Here is a 13,460-nt window from a genome sequence, read left to right on the forward strand (position 1 = left end):
GATGCATGGGAACCAAATTATGATAGCCATTAGCATATGCAAACTCTAGCTACAGTAGAAATGTCTTCTCAACAACCCTATTGGTCAAAAAACATGTCCAATGTGCATTCCATTTTCTAGTTCACCTTTATGTTCTATTTAATAGTATTGGGTGAATGACAACATTGAAATTCTAATTCATAACCCAATTTGTTGATCAATTGCAGTGCATGGTGTTGCATCCTTGCACTCAAAGCCCAAAAATGAGCATGAGGTTTCCCAACATTTGAAAAAAAATTATTGCCATTTGTGTTTCTCCCTTAGTTATTGTAGGCTTTCCTAAAGTATATACATATGAATGTGTTTTACCCATTTTATGTTTAGGAAAAGTGAGCCTTTTGTGTTCTTAAGACAATGTTTTCTTTTGTTCACTCCTTAGTAGTTTTTGACTTGTACTTATCTTCTGCCCTTTTGACATTGGTACTTAATTATATCTCCTTTTAACATTGGTGTTTAATTAGATCTCCTTGGATCAATTAAAAATTCCTTGTTCATATTCTTAATATCCACATACTAATTTTGGACTTACACAAAAGTGAACAAAGGTCAAATTGTTTTTTCCCTTTCCTTGTTTCTCTATAACACACCATTTTCGAGTCAAACAAATAGATATTTATATGTCACTAGTAAATACATAGATAAATAATCTCTTTCCAATAAAAAAATCACTAATTTATTTAAATCTATAACACATATTTAATTCATAAATAAACATGAAAATTAATATTAAATTCTACATAGTATTAATAAAACTCTATGATTAAAATATAATCCACCTTCACTCAAGCACCTAAATTGCATGTATGTATAGATTATCCGTCAACTTCCTAAAAAAAGGACTTATCTTCACAATCGTGTTATTCCCTTAGTGAAATTCTTTCTTCTCTTCGGGCCAATTAATTTTATATCTTAGCTTTTACCTTATGAATATTTGGTGGATCATCTCGAAGCCTATTGATCTTTTTTTAAGATTGAAATTTATAAAATTTTCACAATTTGTGAATCATGCTAACTATATTTTAAATAAGAAAAATGGGAAATTTTAGGGGGTTAATATTCGTAGGTGGTATAATTTTCCATGCTTTTCCGACAAAAGAGGTTTCACCAATTTCTATTTTTTCTAAAAAATTGTTTGTTGAAATTTTGTATTATAAAGTTGTTTTACCTTAAAAATCACCAAAATTTTATAGGACACTATATAAAAGCTTTAAAAATTTGAATATTTTTGTAAAAATGTTTTCAAACATTTTACCTTTTTTCATATTAAATACTAGTAACCGTGAAATTTTATAAGTCTATTACAACAACTGGAAATTATTCTTCTAATTGATTAATATTAAGTGTAGTTTATTTTCTACGACAAATAATGAATAAAATCACAACTGCAATTTTCACTATAAAAATAAGTTGTGGAAAATAAAATCAGAAACTAAAAAATATAGAACACACACAATAAAATTGACACAATGATTTTTTACAAATGTCCCTGAAAAAATCCAATGTGGGAAAATCGGTGCAGCAAATAAGGGTTTTATTATTATATGCAACAATGAAAATCCTGAGTATAATATAGATGCCCAAAATCAACAATCCTCAACAAATAATTTGACCAAAGTTGTTAGATATAATTTTCGCTCTCTCCATAAGCAATCTCAACATAACCTCCCTTAGAAAACTAGCCATCAAGAACCCTTGCACAATCCTCTATGCAATGATTGTACAAACCCATACAACCACAGCCTGAATCTGACTCTAATCAAGTCATTATGCCTGTTTCTGCTACTGGAAGCGATCCTCCAACCCTTAATCAAACCCTGGCTCAACAAAATCGAACAACCACACTGAAGTTGTCTCTGCAGTCCCTGCGCAGCCGCAAGTGGAATAACTTAGCCTCTTTGTTGTTACCTCTCCGAAATTGGAAACTCCTCTAGAATCACTGTCTCTACTCCCTCTCTGTCTTTCTATCCTATCTAGCTCAAACTCTTCTTCCCTGCTCACCTGTTGTTGCTAAACAGCTCGATATACCAAGGAACTCAACCTCTCAATTGTATTCTCCATCTATCGATCGATTTTATCTTATAATATCTCATTAGCGAACCAACGACCATGATTAGATCTTGATCATACAACGACTAAGATCATATATAACTCAATTTGTGTGAGGTTCTAGAGAATTATTACATTTCTTAATTAATTATTGTTAATTAATCATGTTTCTTAAGTTAGACTTAGGGAATATTTAATTATTGATTAATTAACTTAATTGAGCCAACGCTAGGTGTGTTCTCCTTAAACGTTTTATGGGTTATGGAGATCAAAAGTAGGGACTAGAACACCTGCCTGATGATATAAAAACTAATACTCCCTCTTAATGTGGAAGATGTTCTCTCACTCTGTCTCATAACATCTCCATACACGCTATTGGTGCCTGACATTTGTGGCTACTGCCACTACCCACCAAGCTACTGCACAACTTTGATTCATATGCCACTTTGAGCTAAACCACCCTATATCTGCGCTGCTACTGACCCTACACTGTACCACATGTATTGTTGCAAACTCTTCTCTATGCTGCAATTGATCTCATGCTAGTGCTACTACTACAACTACTGTAACTAAAAAAAAAACTTTGAATCAATTATGTCCCTCTAATGGCTCTGTAATTGTCTCTTCAGTCTCTAACTGCTACTAGTCTCTGCACTATCTACTGGGTATGTTTGCGCTACATCTATTATGTGCTCCTCAGCATCTTACTACAATTGTCCCTCAAGACCTGATTGTGTCATCTTGAACATTAATCCATCTGCCATTGAATATTAGGGGCCCCTATAGCAAGGGTAGTGATCCAAGAAGAAACATTTGTCCAATGCAATCTTCCTTGGACCCCGCCCAAATATCTACAACTATGGGAACTAGAGTTTGATGTCTCCCCACCTCTCTCCTAGAGGTATACATGCATATAATGAAAATTCATCCTCTAACCTAAAACATAAATTGTCAATCTCTGTCGAATTTGTTGCTTGCTCCAGCTTCTCCTTCTTGTCCTTCTTTCTCTTTGGACACTAGGTACTATAATGACCAAACTCACCACATTTGAAGAACTTAATCTTTGACAGATCCTTCTTTCCTTTTCTCCTCTCTATGAGCCTTTCCCCTAGTTGGGATCTTTTATTGCCTTCCCCTTTTATGCAAGTGCTACGTTATCCCCTTCCTTCACACCTTTTGATCCTTTCCTATTGTTTTTGTTGTTGTTTCTCTCAACTAGATAAAGCCTCATCTCCTCTTACGTGAAATATGCCCACAATCGATCCCATCCCAGTAGATTATCTCGTCTAGTGATTCCTTGGATGAAGGTAGCCCACTCCGAGGTGAAACTATTCACTGTTGTACACATCACCTCACTCTCTTAAGGTGCTTCTCAAACTATGAAAAGCACATCTTAGACATAATAAATCCTAGTGAGATAAGGAGTGACACCCTCACCGTTATGCACCTAGGTGGTCCTTAACTTCTCCTTCAAAAATATCTTCCTGTTCTCAAAAGGATTCTAGAAGAGCGTGACAACTGCATCCCACATTTCTTTGGCCATATTATTAGATGCTAAGTGTGAGACTATATGATCTTGAACACCATCAAGGATCAACTTCTTTTGCTTGGCCATCTCTTTATTATAGTTCTCTAGATATTGTGAGTCTTTCGATACTTCTACAACTCTCTCTGCATATGTCTTTAGACCATGCTCATCTAGTAGGAAATGCAATTTTCCTTTCCATATACAATAAGTCAAGGCTCCATCTAGCTTATCCTGATCTCAAAGTCCTATTGAGGCCTTTTTTGTAAAACTCACAACTGGGAAAATAAACAAGAATCTCCTCCTTTTCATGCTTATCTACTTGCTTTTGTTGCTCACACTCCCTCTTGGAATGCACAATTCTGCTAGCTTCTACTACCACCTTCACCTAAAAATCATAGATTTCCTTCCTAAAATTGAATATGGAAACCCTTTGAGAAAAACCCTCTATGTGTGTTATTTCTCTTCCACCCGGTGTTGATATGCTATTGTTGGTCTAGTTGTAAACCAATGTGCCCAAATATTCTCAACGAACTCTCTGATCTGCTCACTGGAACAACTTCCTAGTAAGACCACTTCATGTTGGAACTTCTACTGGGTTATTCAAACATTTTCTTCCACCTACAATTGAAAAGTCGAACTCTACCCAACAATTCACACTATAAAGCTACACCTGTGCGTAGACCTTGAAATTTTGCTACATAACTCCCTCTGAAGCTACAAAAAGTTTCCTTCTTTATTCTGAGTCATTAATCTGTCTTCAACACTACTCTGATACCATGTGAAATTTTACAAGTCTATTGTAACAACTAAAAATTATTCTTCTAACTGATTAATATTAAGTGCATTTTATTTGTTATGACAAATAACAAATAAAATCACAACTGTAATTTTCACCATAAAGATATGTTGTATAAAATGAAATTAGGAACTGATAAATATAGAGCACACACACAATAAAATTGACACATTTATTTTTGGACAAATGTCCCCTAAAAAACCCAATGTGGGAAAGTCGATGAAGTAGATGAGGGTTTTATTGTTATATGAAGCAGTGAAAATTCCAAGTACAATCTAGATGCCCATCCTTCGGCCCCTTGGAAAATGATCTAGGCCTCCAACAACTAAATCGACCCGTTGCTCAGCCAAATCAAACTGCCACACTGAAGTTGTCTTCGCAGTGCCTGTGCAACCTCAAGTGGAATGACCCAACCGCTTTGTTGCTGCCTCTCCAAAACTGGAAACTCATATGGAATCATTGTCTCTTCTCCCTCTCTATCTCTGGATCCATTCTGGCTCAAACTCTTCTTCCCTACTCAGTTATTATTGTTGGATAGCTTGATATTCCAAGGAACTCAATCTCTTAATTGTATTTACATATAACCATCGATTTTTTCTTAAAATCCATCATTGGTGAACAAACAACCATGATTAGATCCTCATCAATTACTAAGATCATATCTAAGTCGATCTTTGTTAGTTTCCACAGAATTATCACATTTCTCAATTAATTAATGTTAATTAATCACTTTTTCTAAGCTAGACTTAGGATATATTTAATTATTGATTAATTAATTTAATTGAGCCATCTCTAGGTGTTATCTCCTTAAATATTTTTTGAGTTATGGAGATCAAAATTTGACGCTAGAACACATTTCCGATTCTACAAAACTAACAGTAACATCTGCCAAGATTTCTAAAATATTTTATAAATTTCCATCCTTAAATTTTTTCTTGCTTATGTATCATTTTGAATAAGATTATTTAATTTAACAAATAATGTCAAATTTTGATATTAATAATTAACACAACAATAACATGCTTCACATTAATACTATTACCCATGTGTGCCTTTAGGGGTTCATTATATTTTTTTAATACATGAAATTTAATTTAAATAATAGAAATACCATATTGAATTTAAATAATAAAAACATTTGATAAAAAATCAATTATTTAATTTTATATTTTCAAATTCATAAGAAAAACCATTTATTGAACATTACATATATTTAACACATTCTTATAAACGATTACACTGTTCAACACTTACATGGATTAAATAAAACTTCAATAATGTGAGATCAAAAGTTTATACTTATATTTTTGGCTTTGGTTTCTCCTCAAGCAACGCTGATCACTATTTGTATTCTAGGTAGGCCAGTGATAGTTTTATTTATGCGGTCTTACATGTTGATGATAGTTTTATTTATGCGGTCTTACATGTTGATGATACTTTGTTAAGTTTTATTTATGCGGTCTTACATGTTGATGATACTTTGTTGAGTTTTATTTATGCGGTTTTACATGTTGATGATACTTTGTTGATTAACATAAAGAAGAGAAACATTAGAGATGTAAAAGATAAATTATGTTTTTGAGTTTGATATGAAAAGCCTTGATGTTGCAATTTTTTTAGGTATGGAAGTTAAAAGAGATTAAACAAATAAGAAACTCTAGTTGAATTACAATAGATATGTTGAGATGATATCATAAACAGTTAATATGCAAGAATGTAAATTGGTCATGGTTCTTATTCTGGTAGGTGTAAAGGTATTTATATATCAGTGCCTTAAGACATAAGAGAAGATAAATGACATGTACTATGTTCCTTATGCAAGGGTTGTTGGAAGTTGATGTATGTTATGGTCTATACTAGATTGGTCATTATCCATGTGGTGGGATTTTTCATTAAGTATATGTGAAAAACAGGGAAGAAGCATTAGATAATTGTAAATAGGGTCTTCAAATATTTGGCTTGCACTTTAGATTATACAATACGCTCTCAAGGAAGACCTAGACCTCACAAAGAGATAGATATATAGGGCTTATTTGATGTATATTGGGATAGAGATCTTAACCATAGAAGATATACAAATGGCTATGTTTTTTAACCTATTTAGTGGTACAATCAATTGGATGAGCAACAAGTAGGTTCTACTTGCATTACCAACTATATAAGTTAAGTACATTGTAGCAACTCATAGAAGTAGGGAATTTATATCATTGCAAAGTTTTTGTTTAGGTATCAGTTTTGTTCAGAAATAATTGAGGATAAGTTGTGATAACTCAAGTGAAATTTTTCTAGCAAATAACCCTACTTATCATCCTATGAAAAAAACATATTGACGTGTAGTACTATGTTGTTAAGGACATGGTTGAACACAAGAAATTGTTGTTATGAAAAGTTGATACCTTGAAAAATGTTGTATATTCATTGATAAAGTCTATTAGTATTAAGAAGTTCTCATGATATTATAGAGAACCAATGGGCATCCCTACCCTTAATAGTACATTTTATGAATGGCTTACAACCAACCCCATTTTTTCAAAGAATAAAACAAGTGGGAGAATATAGGACATGTGTTGTACTATTTGCAAATATAATCAATCTCATACCAATAAAAAGGAAGTATAAGGGGCTTATCATGCCCTTAGTTGAGGGGATGTGGGGAACTATTTGGATCTCTAAAGTAAACTTTTGGTTTCTTATTTGGTTCGTTTTGTGCTTTTCTAGCTAATAGTTTTTTACCCATTGTAATCCATCGTTTGTTAAGGGATTAAGGTTATTAATTTAATCTTGGTTAACATACTACGGTTTTGGATGTTGCAAAATACCTAAAATATTGAATGAATTTTGAAGATAATATGATGAAGAAGAAAGAGGTGAAACTATGAGTTAGGCTAGTTTTCCTAGTTAAGGGTTTCCTAGGTAAATCTTGTGCATACTATGTGAATGCATGATTGTTATTCTTATTCTTTACACATTGTTAGTATTTTTTTTCTTGCATAGGGTTATCAAAATCTTCATTTGACCGCCCTAACATAATACTATTCTCATTTATATACATGCTTACATATGATGAAGTTAATGTAATAAAGAAGAAAGAGGTGCAACTTTGAGTTAAGCTATTTTTCCTAGTTAATGGTTTCTTGGGTAGAGCTTGTATATATTGTGTAAAGGCATGATTTTTATTCTTATGATTTACATGCTACTAGTATTGTTTTTCTTGCATAGGTTTATCAAACTCTTCATTTGATCACCCTATCATAATATTATTTTCATTTACATACATGCTTACATATCAAGCTACACCCAAAAATAACCACTTTGGAAAGTTCCCAATATCTTGCATGACTAAACTTGTTAGTAAGTTATGAGAGCACTAAATCCAATATAATAACAATTAGATAGATTTTCAAGATAAACTTAAACATGCTATTACCACTATCAAACTATTGTGGAGTCAGATTTTGCAAGTTAGATTATAATGACATATATAGTTATGCGAAAACGTGAATACCAACATCTCAACTAGGAATATATACACATCAATGTTTTACAATTAATGGGTGAAATAAAAAATTATCAAAAATTTCTTAATGGCATCCTATAGTGGGATTTATCACATATGCATATATAATTAAGCATGTGTAATATTCAAAATAATAAAACTTAATATCATCAATATCTATTATTATAAGTTTACAAGCATAGGCTTCATTTCACATCCGATTATATGCTTGAAGACTATCTACACTAGAGTTCACAGTGTCTCAATATATCCACATGGGTTTGGTAAACCCTCGTCAATGAATCACTAGCAAAAATAAAAAGTGAATCAAATCTTAAGTTTGGGTCAAATACGAGTTCAAAATATTAAGTATTGCATACACCCATTTTTTAGAAAAAACTAATTTCAAAGTTATAGTTAAAGTAATAATGAGACAACCTTGATGTATAGTTTTTGTGTCCTCTCCAACTATAACACATTTCAAGGTACATCATTTGACATAAATAACATGGAATGTATCAAAACTACTACATATGACATATATCATGGGTGGGTTAGGTGGTAATGAGATTGAAAAAAAACTAATATAAGCTTATCAAATATATCAATCACTTATACAAATCTAGAAATAATTTTGTTTCCTAAATTGTATCACTCTTCTATAGTCTTACTCATAGGGAGATCATCTCTCTTAACCAAAATTTGTACCTCGGAATCAACATAACTTTGATGTTGATCCGTTTTCTATCTTGTACCTCCCCTTATTACTAATTTATTTTCTTAACTTATGAATCAAGGCATACATTGTTCTGGTTTTGAACTTATTTTATTCAATGATTCCCTAAAACCTACTATAGAATACATTGTATGGATACATAACAACTACGATACTCATTAGCATATACAAGCTCTACCTAAGGTAGAAATGTCTTATCAAGAATCCTATTGGTTCTTAACAAGCACGTCCATTGTGTATTCCATTTTCTAGTTGACTTTTCTTTTCTATCTATTAGCATGGCAGGAATGACAACATTGAAATTTCCATTCATAACACTAATTTGCTTTGCTTATTAAGTGTAGTGCATGGATTTTGCATTCTACTCTCAAAGACTAAAAAAGACCATTTTATCGCACATTATATCTATTTAACACTTGTGTGTAAACGACAACGCCATTAACCGGATGATGCCTGATTGTACTGAAGAAGGGACACTTCCTCGTCGTCGTCGTCTGAAATGCTACTATACCTCTCTCCAATCTTCATCAAACGCTTGTACACTTCATACATCGATGGCCTCTCTCCAGGATCAATATTCACACATTCAAATGCCACGCGGGTCACCTCTGCAACGGCTGAAATATCTTCGTCGGATAATTCCGCCATCTGATTAGCACGATACCTGTCTTTTACCCCCTCAACACAATCTTTCTCTGCAAAAAGACGGTGTATCCAATCCTCTGATGATACATTCATCTGATTCGCGCGATAGCGTTGTATTGCCTGCTCTATACAGTCGACGCCCTCATGTACAAAAGGACCATGTATCCATTCAAGGAAAGTCATTTCATTCCTACTTTCTTCATCCATGATGGTGTCACGCGGCCTTAACCCCGTGATTATCTCTAACACAAGTATTCCGAAACTGTATACATCGCCTTTCAATGTCGCAACAGACGAGTTCCTCCACGTTTCCGGAGCATCGTACCCAAATTCCTCCACAACCTCATCAGTAGTCTTCTCTCCAGAGCAAGAAATGGTAACACAGTGACTGTCCTCGGGATTCTGAAGTCTGGCCAATCCGAATCCACTAATGCGCGGTTCGTACTCTTCATCTAGAAAGATGATTCCACTGCTTATATTGCGATGCACGACGTGGGGATCGCAGCTGTGGTGAAGCCAAGCGAGTCCTCTGGCAGTGCCTATACAGATCTTCAGCCTTGTCGCCCAGTCGAGCGTATTATGGTCGCCATAAACGCCATGGAGGCAGCTGAGGAGCGTTCCCCTCGCCATATTTTTGTACACCAACAGCCTCTCTTCTTCTAGAATGCAGTAGCCCAGAAGAGGGACAAGATTTCGGTGCCTCAGATGGGCTAATGTGTTCATCTCGCACTTGAAATCTTCTGCACCCTGTGAACATGAGCGGAGCCTTTTTACTGCCAACAAAGACCCATCGGGCAGCTTGCCTTTGTAGAGGATACCTGTTCTTCCGCACAATATGATATTGTCTTCGCTAAAGTCTTGAGTGGCAGCCAGAAGATCGTCCAATCTCATTTTTCTCATTGGCTTCTCGAACAAGCGAACTTTAACAGATCTCCGAACTCGTACATATTTCTGCCAATCACTGGGCTCTCTGGATGTTGGGAATGGGATTTTAGCAGATCTTCTTCTTTTTGCTTCAGAAATCATCCAATGAAGACCAAGTAAAATCCAGACAATTAACACTATGCCAAACAGAAGAAAGGCCGCGACAGCCATGGGATTTACTGGCCCGTTGGTCGATTCGCATGTTTTCGAAAGGGGAAACCCACATAGCCCAGGGTTACCCTGAAAATTAGAGGCAGAAAAGTTGTGAATGAATGAAGGTATATTTCCAGTAAGCTTGTTGTTTGCTACATTGAAGTCCTTGAGACGGTCGAGCCGTGTGAATTGCCAGGGAATTTCCCCTGTAAGTTGATTTCCATTCAGGTGGAGGATATTGAGGTATGTGCAATTATGAAGCTCAGCCGGAATAGTTCCCGTAAACTTGTTGTTGGAGAGATCAATGGTTACCAGAAAAGGAAGCCATTGGCAGAGCTCCTTGGGAATGGTACCCGTAAGACTGTTTTGAGAGAGAGTCAAGCTCGTCATACTCTTGCAGTACTGTACTCCAGATGGAAACTCACCTTGAAGCTCCATACCTTGAAGCGAAATTGACAGCACTTTGTTATCATCATTATGCCAACAAGTAATTCCCAGAAAATTGCAAATAAACCCCTTGGTATTGTTCGCGAAGTTCCAGGTGTAGAGGTTCCCCTGAGGGTCCTTCAATTCGTTGTAAGTATTCTGAAGACACTCTATATCATTTCCTGGAGTAATGGACTGGGACGAGATGAGGCATATCAGTTGGAAAATCACTAGCATGACCCCCAGAAGGCCCAAAAACCCGAATTTTCTCATGGTTTCACTGATCGCCTATCCTAACAACCCAGCGTCCACTCAACAGGACTCCCGGCACGAATCAATCAGTATTGTTGCTACCCCAACAAGCATGGATTACCTCTTGATAAAATGAAAAAGCCTGAGCATGAAAATAAGCATTGTTATCCCCATGTCAACCCCTTACCAAAACGTTTTTCCAGAACCAGGACCGATAATATCCACAACCCGAAAGGAAAAATCAGAAACCCATAAAATATGACGATATGGATGTTGCAGTCAGTACCTTATTATCACACACACCTTATTATCACCACCTCAGCTGGGCTTTTGGTGGGCAGCTTCCGATGGCGAATCCATGGCTGCTGCTGCAGCTCCTGTTACTTTCCTCGGTCGTGGTTGCTTTGTTTGTTTTCAGTGCGTGACAATGATTTAGTATTCGATTCTTCTCTGCATTGCAGTCAAACACGGCATACTCTCCTTACCCTACCCTACCCCACCTAACTCCAGCTGAATCCCAATCTCTTGCGCTTAACCTTAAGTGCCGCTAATCTGTTGCCGAATACAGCGGACTTTTATACAAACCTTCTACATGTGCGGACGCCGGAGTTGTGTTTGAATTATTGTTCCGACATGTAGTTAATCTCGCAGGGAGTAAGTGCGCTATGGATCGAAGATAGACCGTCAGATTTAGTTGACCTGTCAGGACTCGGAAGCCCAATTACTTTGGCCCATCTAGTGGGCACAGAGCCTTTTATTGCGATTGGCATACGATACTTTCGTGTGTCTTTCGTCTTAAATATAATGGAAATTTCCAAGTTTGAGTATAAAATTTCGTCTTAAATATAATGGAAATTTTCAGATTGCGGATAAAATTGTTGAAATGGCTATCTAGAGGTTTTTCCAGTCAAACTGAAAATTAAAAAGTCTATTTGCAATTCATATTCGAGAAAAAAAGAATTCAAAAGTCTATTTGTTACATGGAGCTCGAAGATTGAAAAGTCCATTTGCAATTTTAGCACTGTGAAATATTTAATTTTTTTCATTCATTATTAAATTCGATTAAATTATTTAATTGAAAGGACAAAATGCTATGCAATTGAAAAACACTTTAATTTACAGCCCGATACTATGAGCGGTAAACAATTTAGACTTTTTTGTCAGAGAACCTTTACTTTAAACTCTTTGAAAAAATGCAACTAGATTCTTTAGTTTTTCATTTTTACTGAAACAGCTTCATATTATAATTTTTTAGAACTGTGTAAATGGATTTTTGAGCATTCATTGTCCAAAACCTTGCACATTTCAATGTTATGTTACAAGGTTTTAGACACACAATTTTACTTTCAATTTCCAAACAGTGTATATAAGGAATGGATAAATTTACCTTACCTTCCGTTCCGTTTTGCAGACGGTCAATTTGGCCGCCGTTGAAAGATGCCTTGATGTGCCATTGAGAAAAGCTACGCCGGCCGTCCATTGCACGCACGTTCATTTGGACTTTAAGCTGCAGAAACAGTCAAAAAAACGAAAGAGCCCCAGCCATTTAAATATCGGAATCTCTATTATCGTATAGTTAACAAATTTTAGCACTAACTCTGCAGATATCAGAGAAGAGTCCTCATCTGCTGTCTTATCTTTCCCTCGTAGATCTACTATAGACAAAAAGAAGATAGATCAAATGTGCAAGGGTTCACCATTATACAGAAATCCTGAACTTGTTGACACTGCTTGCACAAGTTCTCTTGTAAATACTTGCAAACATATTTCATTGTTTGAATTAGCCTAGATGGTAAATTTTTCTTCCTTAGAAGTTAAATATCCAGAGTGTCAGTGTCTAGTTATTTTAAGCCAGCATGCAGATTTGGTAATCCATGAGAACCATCATCCTAGGACCAGTGAAGCCCCACCTACAACTTCTGACAATCCATGTCCAAATCCTAAGTGCTCTAAAATTCCATTTCCTCATGAGTCAGAACATGTTTTAATGATGCATGAGATTCCTATTTTGGAAAATGAAGATCCAAGGTTAACCCAAATGTTTTCAATAATGAAACCAGCCAAACCAAGATATGGTATTGGTTATCTTGAGCAAGCTAATGGCCTTATACCAAATTGTCGATTTGGTTCTGTTCCAGATGACTACAAAAAGCCAACAGTCATGGAGATGCACAAATTCTTCACTTTAATGGATGGATGTCTGAAAAATAGAGTCTCTGCCAAATGGATGAAAGCCATGTTGAATTGGGATCTTTTTACAAATCCTAAAGCAAAAGAATTTTGTTTGAGTCATTCTATGTCTGAAAAAATAAAATTGTCTCAAGAATGGAAAAGCCACATGGAATGTACTAACACATGGATCTCATTCTATGTTTGGTTAGAAAAGAGAAAACAACAAATGATTTTAATGACTGATGCA

General features: G+C 35.3%; 1 pseudogene across 2 annotated transcripts; it reads right to left on the reverse strand.

Annotated features, from left to right (window-relative positions):
- Nucleotides 1–8,683: 8,683 nt before the first annotated feature.
- On the reverse strand, nucleotides 8,684–11,727 carry LOC149262153 (putative inactive receptor kinase At1g27190 pseudogene; annotated as a pseudogene). 2 transcript variants are annotated; one of them, XR_016258810.1, is made up of 2 exons: nucleotides 11,345–11,727; nucleotides 8,684–11,183 (listed from the first exon to the last, which is right to left on the reverse strand). The product of XR_016258810.1 is annotated as a putative inactive receptor kinase At1g27190 pseudogene, transcript variant X2 (transcript). The 2 variants fall into 2 exon arrangements; XR_016258809.1 differs by having other exon boundaries at nucleotides 11,328–11,727.
- Between the last annotated feature and the right edge of the window lie 1,733 nt (nucleotides 11,728–13,460).

The sequence above is a fragment of the Pinus tabuliformis genome, chromosome 6, assembly GCF_031772625.1.
Source record: "Pinus tabuliformis cultivar Carrire ecotype Pingquan chromosome 6, CPIR1, whole genome shotgun sequence".
Taxonomy (NCBI): domain Eukaryota; kingdom Viridiplantae; phylum Streptophyta; class Pinopsida; order Pinales; family Pinaceae; genus Pinus; species Pinus tabuliformis.